The 15,491-nt window shown below is 42.6% G+C and overlaps 1 protein-coding gene across 1 annotated transcript in view; it reads right to left on the bottom strand.

Moving 5' to 3' along the window:
• The window catches only part of LOC122802743 (suppressor of tumorigenicity 14 protein homolog), a 910,319-nt gene that overhangs the window by 615,302 nt on the left and 279,526 nt on the right, over positions 1 to 15,491 (bottom strand). The window lies entirely within an intron of this gene.

The raw sequence follows: 15,491 nt of genomic DNA, 5'->3' as shown, positions 1-15,491 counted from the left end.
CTTCAGGTTGTGTACCTGCATGCCAAAATTGTAAATGCTTCCAGTTGGTTTCTCTGTTTCCTTGTGGAAGCCAGCAGCTATCAATTTTGTGCCTTGCCATTCAGTCTCATCACTATCTTTTGAATGTTCACCAAGTGCATGGCAAAAGTTGTCTTTCACATGAGGATTTGGGTGATCCATATTTTCCTTTACCTGGACAAATGACTCCTATCTCTGCAACTAGGAAGCCTCTGTCAGAGGCAAGGAATTACTCCAACTTTGTCTGTCCCAAGGAATATCTATTAACATGATGAAATTACTCCCGGAGTTCACAGAGAATCTACCTTGTATCAGATGACATCTAGACACCATGAACATCCTAGTCAGGCTCCCTGAAAGCCAGATCCTAGCCATACAGTTGATGGTACCACATCTTCTGAAGAACTCTATCTTTTCTGCTTTATGATTCTCATGACAATAGGTCTGATGGCTGCTACAATCAATCTCGTATGTTAACCAAGACATTACATGAGAGTTTCACAGTGGGAACTCAGGGTACAGTGAACTCAACTGTCCACCACATGCCAGAACCATTTGCCATAGAGGCTGAGCTGCAAGAGCTCTGACAGAAGATGTCCCTTTGTACTGCCCCCTTCAATTGCCATGGTCAAAAGAGATGAGTCTGATTTGCATTGGGGGGCATTGTTCAGGGAGGATAATGCAAGAGATATGGTCAGAATGAGAGGCCAGTCTACAGATCAATTGTATTGCTAACCTAACAGGATCCCCTTCCCCACGGTGTTATTGCCATCCACACTGTTAGCATGGCAATGGTCTGGTATATCAGCAAACAAGGTGGCAGCAGATCCTAGCCCCTGTGTTGAGAGACCATGAGAGTGTAGGAATGGGTGATATCTACACCCTACACAATGCTTTCCATCAGCAATGCAGAACCCCATTTATTTTAACTGTTTAGAGGATAGGCCCACCAGATACATTCTGATGCCTCACAAGTGGTCCCTCAACTCCCAAGTATGCCTTCCCCTTCCCTTGATGATGAAAATTTTCCAGAAAACTGCACTGACAGAACAGTAGTCATTCTTATAACTTAATTCTGGCCTTGACAATTATGATTCATCTTGTTTTGGCCTTATCTCAAAGAGAAGCCTCATCTTTTAGATCCCCTTCTGGCTAGTCAGCCTCATCTGTCTGAAAGGCTGCACCCAGACATTGAATGGTTTTAACTAAATGTATGGTTTCTCCATTTCCATTAAGGGTCAGGGATCACTCCTACCCACCCTGTGTGGTCCACATCCTCACAGTTTCTCAGAAACATTCTCACAAACAAAGGAAAGTGGAAAAAGTTTTCTTTGTGGGATATCCAATAAGGCTTAGAGTCTTTCTTTGGCTCTTAATCCTTCCATCTTACTTTTTATCTCTTTTCTTTTTGACATTGGATCTAGCTTATTTGCTGTTAAGTATTCTGGCAACTATTTCAAATTTCCACCAAGGCTTTAATGTTCAAGCTCTGGCTTCCCAAAATGTCTGCAAAGCTTTTCAGAAAAGAGCCCTTTTTACTTCACTCCTGCTTGATCTCAGATTGCTGTCTTGAAAAAATCTGTTTTGTATGACAATTACATCAGTCAGGAGAAACGGCAAGCCCTTTCCTGCCAACCCCCATAAGCTTTCATAAGGATAGTCTCCCTTTAGACTAACATCTCATTCTTACCTAAAGTGCCCTCAGAGAATAACATTGACCAAATCATGCATCTCTCAGTATTCTTTTTTAGCTACACAAACAGGGAGATTACCTACTTCACTGTCTGGATGTACATAGATAATTAAAATTCTGTTTAAAATGAAGAAAACATCTTAGACATGATCAGTTTTTTGTCTCCTTCTGTCTGCCGAGATTGGGACAGAAAGTATCCAAAGTCATCCTGTCCAGATGGTTGTCTAATTGCATTTCCTTTATTTATGACTCTTCTAGCACTTCCCTTCTTTTTAAATCCAAATCATACTCCACATAGGTTCATAGGTATGTACTAGGCTATCTGCCCTAGGGCCTATACAAGCTTAGCCAAACGAGGTTCCCCTGGCTTTCACAACCTAAGAAAATTATTTTCCCATGCTCCTGTTAAGCAGAGCCACAGCAGTGATCCCTGGGGTGAATTTCCTGTTTCCCATCCAATTGTCAAGATTTCTCTTAAAGAGGGCTAATGAGGAGCTTTGCTTGACATGAATGGGTAGCCTGTTCCAGAGCAAGGAAAGTCTCTGGGACAGGAATCTATCCCTCCAGCATGTTCTGTTTATTGTGGTGACAATGTTTAGGTCCTTGGAGAATGTGGCTTGGGGAGACTGGGATTTCTTTAAGTGTAGCATGTCCATCAGATATGGGTTAGACATGGCTTTGTATGTTAGGCAGAGGATGCCTCAGAGTAGACGATATGCAACGGAGTAAAGCTGCAGTTTTTGAGATGGTCAGGGTATGGCATCTGTTTGAGGGTGGTAATCCTCTTAGTGAGGTATTTCTGTGGCCTTTCCCGCTGTTGCAGATGTCTTGCGAGGTACATGCCAAATGGGGCATTGTACTCTATAATGGGTCTGATGAGGGATGAGTAGAGAGTAACAATGACCTCTCTTTTTCCTGGAGGAGAGCCCCTTTGTGATGAGGTGTGCCATGTAGAAGGATTTCCTGACTACTGTGGTGACGTGATTATCAAAGGAGAGACTACTATCCACCTGTGTCCCAAGGTCTCTGATCACACTTTCGGTGTTTAGTAGGCTACCGTCTATGTGGTAGTTCATTGGTATGGTGTTTTTTCCAAAGGAGATGACAATGCACTTCTTGGCATTGAGCTTTAGGCCATGACTTTGATACCAAGCATCAGTCTCAGTGAGGCCTCTTTGTAGAATGTCCATATCCTTAGGCAAATCGATTATGGCTCCTAGTTTGCCATTGTCTGTGAATTTTGTTAGCCAGAGACCAGCTGTATTAGCCTGGACTTCAGAGAAGTAGAGACTGAACAGGAGAGGACCCAGGACTGAACCTTGTAGTCATAGGAAACCTCTACATCCTTCTTCAGAAATTCTTCTTTGGATGTTACCTGTGCTTTACAGTAGACTTAGTCAGGGTCTTTCTTTGGAGTGGCATACTCCATGGTATTCTGATAAGATGTTAGCTAGGGGACTCTATCCCATTCTTGAAGTGAATGGATTAGATAATCCAAGATATGACAGCTATATACTTACTGCAATGCTAGATCTTGATTATCCATGTAAGTCTACTTCAAAAAACCTGCGATCCAATTACCCTCCAAACTGTTACTTTTTTTTGCTCCTAGTAGACTTTACTGGCTTTTGTCGGACAGAGTGATGTTTATGAAACTGGAAATTGATGGCGTAATGATGAATGTTGTTAGTGCATATGCTCCACAAGTTGGGTATGCGATGGATGAGAAAGAAAACTTTTGGATTGAGTTGGATGAAGTGGTGATGACTGTACCCAAGGGTGAGAGAGTGGTGATTGGAGAAGATTTCAATGGGCATGTTGGTGAAGGGAACAGAGGGGATGAGGAAGTGATGGGTAGGTATGGTGTTAAGCAAAGGAATGCAGAAGGTCAGATGGTAGTGGATTTTGTGAAAAGGATGGACATGGCTGTGGTGAATACGTATTTTAACAAGAGGGAGGAGCATAGGGTGACATACAAGAGTGGAGGAAGATGCACACAGGTGGATTATATCTTATGTAGGAGGGCCAGTTTGAAGGAAATTGGAGACTGTAAAGTGGTGACTGGGGAAAGTGTAGTTATGCAGCACAGGATGGTGGTTTGTAGGATGACGTTGGTGAACAAGAAGAGGAGGAGGATTGTAAGGGCAGCACAAAGGATCAAATGGTGGAAATTGAAAAATGGTAATTGTGAGGTGGAGTTCAGGGAAGAGTTAAGACAGGCACTGGGTGGCAGTAAAGAGTTACCAAATAGCTGGATAACTAAAGCAGAGCTAGTAAGGGAGACTGCTAGAAAGGTGCTTGGGATGACATCTGGACAGAGGAAGGATGACAAGGAGACATGGTGGTGGAATGAAGGAGTACAGGAGAGTATACCAAGAAAGAGGTTGGCAAAGAAGAAATGGGATTGTCAGAGAGATGAAGAAAGTAGACAGGAATATAAGGAGATGAGGTGCATGGCAAAGAGAGATGTGGCAAAGGCTAAGGATAAGGCATATGAAGAGTTGTATGAAAGGTTGGACACTAAGGAGGGAGAAAAGGACCTGTACCAATTGGCTAGACAGAGGGACCAAGCTAGGAAAGATGTGCAGCAGGTAAAGGTGATAAAGGATAATGAGGGAAACATACTCACAAGTGAGGAGAGTGTGTTGAGGAGATGGAAAGAGTACTTTGAGCAGTTGATGAATGAAGAGAATGAGAGGGAGAGAAGGTTGGATGATGTGGGGATAGTGAATCATGAAGTGCAATGGATTAGCAAGGAGGAAGTAAGGATAGCTATGAAGAGGATGAAGAATGGAAAGGCTGTTTGTCCAGATGACATACATGTGGAAGCATGGAGGTGTTTAGGTGAAATAGCAGTGGAGTTTCTAACCAGATTGTTTAATGAAATCTTGGAAAGCGAGAGGATGCCAGAGGAATGGAGAAAAAGTGTTTTGGTACCGATTTTTAAGAATAAGAGTGATGTGCAGAGCTGTAGTAACTACAGAGGGATTAAATTAATCAGTCACAGCATGAAGTTATGGGAAAGTGTAGTGGAAGCTAGGTTAAGAAGGGACTTGATGATTAGTGATCAGCAGTATGTTTTCATGCCAGGAAAGAGCACTACAGATGCAATGTTTGCTCTGAGAGTGTTGATGGAGAAGTACAGAGAAGGTCAGAAGGAGTTGCATTGTGTTTTTGTAGACTTAGAGAAAGCATATGACATGGTGCCTAGAGAGGAGTTGTGGTATTGTATGAGGAAGTCGGGAGTGTCAGAGAAGTATGTAAGAGTGGTACAGGATATGTACGAGGGTAGTGTGACAGCTGTGAGGTCTGTGGTAGGAGTGACGGATGCGTTTAAGGTGGAGCTGGGATTACATCAAGGATCAGCTCTGAGCCCTTTCTTATTTGCAATGGTGATGGACAGGTTGACAGACGAGATCAGACAGGAGTCCCCACGGACTATGATGTTTGCAGATGACATTGTGATCTGTAGTGAGAGTAGGGAACAGGTGGAGGAGACCCTGGAGAGATGGAGGTATGCTCTAGAGAGAAGAGGAATGAAGGTCAGCAGGACTAAGACAGAATATATGTGTGTGAATGGGAGGGAGGATAGAGGAATGGTGAGGATGCAAGGAGTAGAGGTGGTGAAGGTGGATGAGTTTAAATACTTGGGATCAATAGTTCAGAGTAATGGTGAGTGTGGAAGAGAGGTGCAGAAGAGAGTACAGGCAAGATGGATTGGGTGGAGAAGAGTGTCAGGAGTGATTTGTGACAGACGAGTACCAGTAAGAGTGAAAGGGAAGGTCTACAAGAGGGTAGTGAGACCAGCTATGTTATATGAGTTGGAGACAGTGGCATTGACAAAAAGGCAGGAGTTAGAGCTAGATGTGGCAGAGTTAAAGATGTTAAGATTTGCACTAGGTGTGACGAGGGTGGACAGGATTAGGAATAAGTATATTAGAGGGTCAGCCCAGGTTGGAAGGTTTGGAGACAAAGCCAGAGAGGCAAGATTACATTGGTTTGGACATGTGCTGAGGAGGGATGCTGAATATATTGGGAAAACGATGCTAAGGATGAAGCTACCAGGTAACAGGAAAAGAGAAAGGCCTAAGATAAGGTTTATGGATGTGGTGAGAGAGGACATGCAGGTGGTTGGAGTGACAGAGCAAGATGCAGAGGACAGGAAGAAATGGAAACAGATGATCCACTGTGGCGACCCCTAATGGGAACAGCCAAAAGAAGCTGATGATGAGACTTTACTGGCTTCCTGAGACCTGTTTGCAATGACCACTTTTTTTCATATGTCTACAGATTCTTTCAGCATTATGTTAAGGGTTAATAAGGATGACAAATTTGATCTGTGATAAGCATGGAGTGGTGGCACTTTGTGGGAGATAAGAGGGGCTTGAGCTGTGTGATGGAGATCTGAATACTGCATCTGTTGTCTGGCAGTGGACAACCTTTCCTTGACGTCGATGGGCATGGATAATCAAGATTCGACAATATGGTATATATAACTATTGTTTTCTTAAAGAAATAAAGAGAGCTAGGCTACTGCTTGAGGTTTATAATATTTTAGAAATGCTTTCTACTTATGTGTGTAAGTGTATCTGTTTTTGTTTAAGTAGGTTATCTCAGTATTGGATTTGTGTGTGTGTGTATGTGCATGTGTGTGTGTGTGTGTGTGTGTGTGTGTGTGTGTGTGTGTGTGTGTGTGTGTGTGTGTGTGTGTGTGTGTGTGTGTGTGTGTGTGTGTGTATGTGTATGTGTAACAAATAGTGAAGTTGGGTGAGGGAGGAGACATGTCCAATATGATGTAAGGGTTAAAAGTGCACAAATATTTACATTTAGGATGGCGCAGTGGTGCAGTGGTTTGCATTGTTGCCTCACAGCAAGAGGTTCTGTGGTTTGATTCTTGGCTGGGGTGCCTTCTGTGCAGATTTGGCCTATCCTCCCTGCATTTGTGTGGGTTTCCTCCAGGTTCTCCGGTTTCCTTCCACATTACAAAGACGTGTCTTCCCAAGCCTCCACTGAAAATTGGCTTGTTCCAAGTCAGACTTTCTTGATTAACAAATGATAAATAAAATAAATATAATGGTGTAATTAATATAATGGCTGTCAGTGGAGAGAGACTGCATATTATATAGTCTAGATGAGGTAAGATGAATATAAAGTGGAAGGAATTTTGCTGCTACCAATATAAGATGGAGGTAGTGACTGGTAAGGATCCCCCAGTAGCTGAAAGAAATAAACTGTGAATCCCTTGCCGCCACCAAGATTGTAAAATATGCAAGATGATATACATTGGAGGAAAATAGTGAATTATTTTGTGCTGCAACCACCAGTTGAAGGAGTTAAAGAATAAAGAACTCCTTTCTGCCTCTAAAAGAAGAGAAAGTTGGTTGTGAAATTATGTCTGTTGTAGATAAATGTGAAATTGCAGCTGCTGATACCAAGAGCTGAAGGAGCTCCAGACTATGAGACTAACTATGCTATAATGAAGTGCAAAATGGCTCTTGTTGTCATCAAGACCTGATGGAGTTAATTAATGACAAAAGCAAACTCTTACTGCCTCCAAGATCTGAAAAATATTCAAGATGGTATAAAATGGAATTGGGTAGTAGGCAGTTAAGAAACTCCCTGCTAGCCCCAGGAGCTGAAGGATTAGACAAACTAAAGTAGTTAAGGAAAAAAAAACAAAGAAGCTTTTGGCAGCAAGAGTTGTGAGTAAGGCAAAACTTAACTGTCTTGCAGTTTAGATTGAAGCTCCTGCTGCTACCAAGAGCCGAAGAGTTAAAGAATGAAGCAGCCCTTGCTACAGCACACCTAATCAGAACTGCAATGAGATGAATAATTAGATTTAAAGTGAGAGGGTTTCCATCAGATTTATAAATGAATGTTGGAGATAACAGAGTTTTAATATTATTGTCTTAGACTAGGGACCAAAGTATAAGAATGCAAGGACACTGCTGTAAGGGACATGGACATAAACAGAGGCCTCATTCCACATCAGTATTCTGGAGATGAAGGCAGTCCTTCCAACTTGTAGGTTTTTCAAGACTTCCTTCTCCAGATACTTTGCATGTATTCTGACACCATGGCCAGCAACCTTTTGTTTCTGGAAAAGGTGGCCCAGATACTTACTTCTGCTCAGAAAACATACAAATGAAAGTGGACTTCCCTTTCAGTTTAGACTATGACCCATGGTTAAGATCCTTTCACTACTCTGGTTCTATTGATATTGGAATACTCATTCCAAAATTTCATCTCTGGTGAGTTACTCCTCAGATACTATTCATTCTTTCATATGGGTCCTTGAGCCACCACTCAGATCTCATCTGGCAGAGAGAGAGTGCTCCAGCCTCAACCCCGTTTAAGAATTCTTCCTTCCCATAAGACCCCTGTCGCTTTAGCTACTTCAGATCTTGTTTGCTGCCTTCTTGGAGAACAGCACAATCTCAATAGCAGATAAGTGCTCCGCCTCATCTTTGCTATGATTATTTCACCTTTGTGACTTTTCAGTTTAATAGTTTATTGGATACTTTCAATTTGGATCATTGTTCTTTGACTGCTTTTCTAAATTAATTCCTCCTTTTACTCATCAGACCTTTGAACTTAAGCCTCTGTGCACTCGTCTCCATCTTCCTTCCTCAACTTTCTCAGTACTAAAGTTTGAACCTATTATACTATTTAGTTACTGTAGTTGTTAGATGTAGTTAATGTTATAGTTATAGTGGTTGTATACTTATAATAACTCTGTTTAGAATTCATTCTTGTTCTTAGTGCAATTTTGAGTGTTAAACTTTGGTTAATATATTAGATTGGATTAAACATGGTGAAACAAACCAGTTTTAAAAAATGTACTAACTGCAATCAAAAAGATCCCCCTTCAGTCTCTTCATGACCTCTGTGTTGTTTGCCTTGGAATCTTCCACCTCTCTGCTTCACCTGAGATTTGTTCTTCTTGGGCCCAGAGCATTGGCAGATCGGAGGAATTAACTAATCCTAAAAGGCCTCCTTCAGCTGGATCCAGAGATTCAAAAGTCAAAGAAGTCAGACAGACAAACCAAAACAAACAAACTGAAGCCAAAGAAGAGGTCAGCCAAGTGTTTGGCAATGACCTTAGCTCCTAAAGTCTCTAGAATGAAGGATCAGAGGACATGTACACCCACTGTACTCCTCCTTCTTCAGATTCAGAAGTTCTTCGGACTATCACCATACATACAGGACTCTTCCCAAAAAAACAGACCAGTGACAAAGTAGAATAGCTTCCTTCTAGACCTTCCTCTGCCATGTCAATGTGAATCCTTCAGGTCTTACTGGAACACCTCTGAAGTTGTCTTGGATTGCCTTATGCAGAAATTTCTCTAGACCTAGATTGAAATAGGGGGCATTCCATCCCCTTTGACTCCAAAGACAGTTGGATCTGTCTACTTCTCCCCTATCCAGGCTCCCTATTTGGTCTGATTTTCAGCTCCAGTTTCTTCAGCACTATCATACCTGCTGGATCATGTACCTTAGAGACTGATGTACCATGCTTTCTCGGCTTAGGACTCCTTAGAACCAACTCATTTGATTCCGACATGGTCAGCTGTATCAGAGTCTCAGATCTGTAGGATCAGGTCGACACCTTCTGTGTCATTGATGGTTTCAGACATGTCAGTGTTCAACTCCTTGGTTCTAATTCCCTCACTGGGGCTGGCTTCTTTCATGGCAGGTGTAGCAATTAGACATCATGCATGGCTGCAATTATGTGACTTTGTGGACAACTTTAAAGTGTCCTTTGCAAATGCCCCCTTTGATGGATCAGCCTTGTTTGAACCCACTGTTAAAGAGAAAATGCAGAAGAGTGAGCAGGAAGGAAAGACCCTATCTGCCGTAGGAGTTAATTACAAGGTCCTGCATTGCACCTTTAAGAGGAACCAAAAAGGGTCTCATTCTCTCTTGTTTCTCACATGTAAATGTTAGTTCAACTCACCTTAGTAAAAGGGTGCCCATGGCAGAGATGGTCCTTTGGTGGATGCAGGTGAAGGGGCCTGCAAAATCAAGGGTATTGCAGGCCCTTTTCTGACCACAGACTCCTTGAAAGTCTACCCAACTACTCCAGTCTGGAGGCATTTGGAGGGATGAATCTCCCTCCACTCACACACATATTTTGCCATCACATGAGATAGTTGGGTAAGAGGGATAATATCCAGAGACTATTACATTACATTTTTGGAGACTCCCCCCTCAAACAAAATTTCCATTGCCAGATGTCCCACCCCAAACCAGACAAAAGCCTCCTCAAAAGAGATATTTGCTTTTCTTAAAAAAAAGAGCCATCTTGCATGTCCCACCTGAACAGAAAGGGTCAGGATTTTATTCCAACTTGTTCCTGGTTCCAAAGAAAACCAAGGACCTCAGGCCCATCTTGGACTTCAGCTTTCTCAGCCCCTTTGTACAAAAAGACCCGCTTTAGAATGATCACTGTGCATTTGATTCTTCCTTGTTTGGTGGATAATGAATGGATATGCTCAATAGATCTCCTGGATGCTTATCTGAACATAAGGATAGCAAGGGAGTCCAGGAGATACCATCTGGCCTCGTCACAGCCCCCAGAGTTTTCACCAAATATATGGCAGTCATGCTAGCCCATCTTCAACTTGAGGGATACATGATAGTCCCATACTTGGAAACTATCTCCTAACTGCCCCATCAATGCAGTCACTAAAGACGAGAAACCAGAGATTAACTTCTACAATTATGCAACTTCCTGGACATTTCAGTCAACTTACAGAAGCCATGTTTAGACCCCTAGCAGCACCTAATCTTTTTGGGTTATCACCTAGATACCACTATCTCCATTTTCTCACTTCCACAAGTGAGGATTCAAACACTCTGCATAACAGTAGAAACTCTGTTTCTGAAGAATAGAAACTCAAGGCCTTGGGCATCATGACACACTAATGGTACAATTCACTCATTATCACATACAAATTTTACAGTGGCTCCTCCAAGCTCAGTGTTCCCAATTTTATCATTCTCTTTCCAAGACCATAATGCATACTCAGTATTGCAGGAACCATCTGCAGTAGTGACTCACCTCACCACTTTGATCAAATGCAAACCCTTTCAACCTAGCTTACCATCAATAACAGTGACCACGGACAGCTCCTCCCTGGGGTGGATGGGCCATTACAAAGGGAGGATGGTCCAAGGTATTTGGACAGAGAATGAGACCAGTCTTCACATAAATGTCTTAGAGTTGAGAACAGTTCTCCTTGTGTTACTGGAACTTCAAGGCCACTTTCCTCAAGATGTGCTCTCAGTTCAGTCAGGCAATATGATGGTTGTCTGGTATATCAACAAGCAAGGGGGAACCAGGTCCTAGCCCTTACACTGCAAACCCATGAGATGGTGGCAATGGGAGATGGAGTCTCACTGTCTTATAATAGTGACACATATTCCTGGAGTGGCTGATGGTCTGGTGAACAGGCTCAGCAGAGATCTGCTAGTGCCTCATAAGTGGTCCCTCAGTCTGGCAATTGCCAAGGAAATATTCAGTTACTGGGGCACTTCCTGCTGTGATCTCTTTGCAAACTAGTACAAAAAGAAATGCAGCAGCTTCTTTGCCATGATTCCCCCTCTGGGAAAAACATCCAGGGATGCTCTGTCTCAGCACTGGTCATCTTTATGCATATCCACCCCTTCTCCTAATTCCCATGTTCCTGCAGAAAGAGGTATGGTGCAGGGTGACTGTCATCTTCATAGACCCATATTGGCCCAGACAGATCTGGTTCTTCTACTGAAGCCTCACCTGACAGAATCCCCTTGGTTCCTAGATCTGATTCCAGATCTCATAACTCATCCATTCAGGGACCCTCACCTGGACCTTGTAAATCCGAGACTAACTGCATAGTTTCTCGAACTCCATTTATGGAGGGGGAGTCTTCCTTTTCCCAAGCGGTGGTCAATATTTTAACAGCCTTTAAACAAAAAAGCGGACGAGACCGATAAGAGGAGATAGCCACCAGGTTTATTTAGCGTTAATCCTTAATTATGTTAAAAACACGCTTTTGGTGAAGCCTGTGCTCCACCTTCCTCAGAATACAAAATTCCAAACATCAAGTACACAACTTTTAATACATTTTAAAAATGATTAAAACACGTCACTTCCTTTTGGTTAAACTAACCACGAACACCTGGAGTTCATTTACTAGTGATTTGTATGCTAAATACATAAGCGTATATCACAGTTACATTCAAAATGCTTGTTTACCTTCAGTTTAAAAGTAAAAATAAACCTAAAGTTGAAGAATAAAAATAAATAACGAACTAACACGCCTATGCTAAAGTTTTTAAAGCTAGGACGTGCTCTTATTTACTATTATTATTATAAATACATGCAGCAGCCGAAAAATACAAATTTGCGTTAGTACTTAATTGCAGAAATACAACTGTTTTCGTTGATGTCTCTCTAATTCTTTTTAAGAAAACTTTAATAATCAATGAATGTTTGTTTTCAAAAATGTAATAAATGTCAATGCACTAAAATTTAATAAAATATAATTAAATTTGATAAATAATGTATATAGATATATATTATATGTGTAATATATCAGTGCTTTCTTCGTTTAATTTATAAGGGTAAGCCAGTTCTTATAAAATCATTTGTTAAAAAATCTTATATTAATAATAATTTTTAAAAAAAATAATAATAATTACTTTTCTTAAAAAAGTATATTAGTATGAATATAATTTATACCAGTTATATTGTTGGAACAATTTTCAATTTTAAAATAGTTGCTTAAAATTCTTTATTACGTCATCCAACAATTATAAAAAAATGATAATGTATATATGTGTATATGTCTATGTGTCTTGTGTAATATGTATTAATTATGATATTTTTTAAAATAAATAGTCAGATCTAATCAAATTGCCCTTTATGTGTTGTTATCATTATTAATGTTTCCATTTTATGGTTAAATGTGTATATAATAATAAATAAATAAATAAATGCTAAACATACTAAAAGCCATTACTTTTATAAACCAGAAATTGTTTGCCCTTAAAAGGGTATAAGAAACATATACTATAAATACATTGGGCCGGATTCACGAAGGCTTACACGGAGTCTAAGAGTAGTGTAAGACTCCATGCAGCCTTCGTGATCCAGGAACAGCCCAAAGTCCGTGTAAGAGTCAGGCTAAAACGGCTCTTACATGGAGTGGGCGTGGCTAAGCTAATCAGCCCACTTGCAGCCGAATAGCATGCAAATGAGGCTGATTAGCGATCCAGGAAGCCAAGAACAGCCCGTGTAAGAGCCGTTTTAGCTGCAGAAATGTACTCAGTTGACAACTGAGTATGTTTCTGCAAACACGGCAATGGAGCCATGTCAGCTCCAAATAAAGGGTGCATATGTTATAGGCAGCATGCCAATGGCCAAATATGTGGCCATTGGCAAGGTAACCTCATGCAAATATCTGAGAAATATAATTTTTTTTTTTTCGGCAATTGCCGATGTGTAAACCCAGCGCAGCCCCGCGCAAACGGGCTGCGCTGCATAAAACATAAAAACGAAGGTTTTAAACCTACAAATGTAGGTTGTATGCAATACATGGAATGTCAATGGAGGGACCAGCAGAGGAAAACCAACATGGCCACCATGTAGTGGTTGCTAAGGGGGGAAGCTGAGTCTAAGAGATGTAACTAAGCATTAGTAGGCAATCTGATGCAAATGAGTGTAAGGATACTGAATTCCACTGTCACATAGCAAATGAGCACATTCTGAGTAGTGTAAGAGTTACATATGGGGGAGGAACAGAGTAGGAGATAGGTGACATCACAGGGGGGAATGGTAGAAAGGGATGGAGTTCATTGGAGGGTAGAGTTACATGACAGATGTCAGACAGATATCAAGGAAAGAGGTGTGCCACTAAGTAAACATGAGAAAGTCAAGAAATGGAAGGTGTACACTGTTGCCTACACCAAAGTTTCTTGCTGGACGTGTATCTTGCGATGCGCGCCATGCGCGCGAGTAAGGCAGTGTGCGCGCGTGTAAGGCAGTGTGCGCGCGTGTAAGACAGTGTGCGCACGTGTAAGGCAGACTGAGCATGTGGGAGCGTGTTGGGAGATGTTTAACACCGTTTGCAGGCGTGCAGCGTTTTAATCGAATAAGCAGATCTAAAACTGTGTAAGTATGTGTGCGCGTGTAAGCCACTGTGAGCGTGTTTCTGCTGGTTTGCACACGGCTCCACCCTGAGGAAACAGAAAGGAAAAAGGAAGCAACAGATGTACTAGGAAGTTAGCAGGGAATACTGCTGGAGCTAGCAGGTGAAAACAATTAGATGCAGGCAATTACACAGGCAGAATACTAGGCCAGCCCAGCACTTAAAACTCTGCAAACAGCAGTGCAGAATGTTTCTCTCAAGAGACACTGCAAGACAGGAGTTAAGTTATCAGAAGTGAAAACTGAAAAAGCTGAACTCAGAGCAGAAATGTTAGGGGCTGCCATAGCTGTCATAATGAGACATAGGCGACTTGCTGAGGGTGGTGACAATGCAGATGGTGCCAGACAACCCGCAGTGAGGAGACGGAGAAGAGTGTACAGGCCCAGGGTCACCTACCACGGGTTACATGAGCTGGAGATAGTAGAGCGCTATAGAGTGGACAGAGACCTCCTGCAGCAGATTGTTGAGCTGTGCAGGCCACGCCTCACACACAGAACCAACAGAGGGGAACCCATCCCAGTGGAAACCAAGGTATGTGTTGGCCTAAGAATACTAGCAACAGGTACCTTCCAGAGACCAACTGGCGATATGATGGGGATATCACAGGCATCAGCCTCCAGGGTACTACACCAGTTCCTGGATGCCATGTCAGCACATGTCGGTGATCATGTATATTTCCCCAATGCCCGTGAGGTATTGGCCAGCAATATGCGTCTCTTCCAGCAAATAGCGGAATACCCTGAGGTACTGGGTGCTATAGACTGCACGCACATACGCATCAAAGCACCAGCAGGAGAGCGGGGTAGGGCCTACATAAACCGCAAGGGCTTCCCCTCCATCAACTGCCAGGTCATGTGTGATGCCCAGGGCATAATAATGAATGTGTGTGCTGGCTGTCCTGGGAGCTACCACGATTCCCACATCTGGCATTTGACGCAGCTGTACCAGACATTTGCCAATGGGGACATCCCGCACGGACACCTAGTGGGGGATGCAGGATATGCACTGGAGCTGTGGCTGATGACACCCATCAGAAACGCACACACACCTGAACAGGAACGCCATAATGAGGCACACGCACAAACACGTAATGTAATAGAGCGTGTGTTTGGGCTGCTCAAGTAACGGTTCCGGTGTCTGGACACATCTGGTGGAGCCTTGCAGTACACACCAACTACATGTACCCAAATTGTCATGGTATGTGCTATGCTACATAATATGATCTTGTGAAAACAGCTGCAGCAGGACCAGCATAGGGCTGGGCCAAACAGCCCCCCACCATCGCCAAGGCCACCACAGGCACAGCGTGACTCGGAGGAGGAACAACCTGAGCCTGCCCCAGTAGGCAGAAGGAGGCGTGCCCAGTATGCCCTGGCCTTGGCAAAGAGGCAACATAGCACATACATTGGCTCAGTAGGAACCTTGGGAATGAGACCCTCTCTGACTCACTCATATAGTAACAGGGATGCCTAACGTGACACAACCTGCTCACAAACATGTACAGGGAAGTGTAATATGTGCATCCGACAGAGGCAGCCCTGCAGCACCACCTGAGGCATGAATGCTATGTGTTAAGTAATGTAACA

This window comes from Protopterus annectens, chromosome 5.part0 (genome assembly GCF_019279795.1).
Source record: "Protopterus annectens isolate FY-2018-M chromosome 5.part0, PAN1.0, whole genome shotgun sequence".
Taxonomy (NCBI): domain Eukaryota; kingdom Metazoa; phylum Chordata; order Ceratodontiformes; family Protopteridae; genus Protopterus; species Protopterus annectens.
Note: the sequence above shows the minus strand (reverse complement) of the source record. Positions and strands in the feature narration are given on the sequence as shown.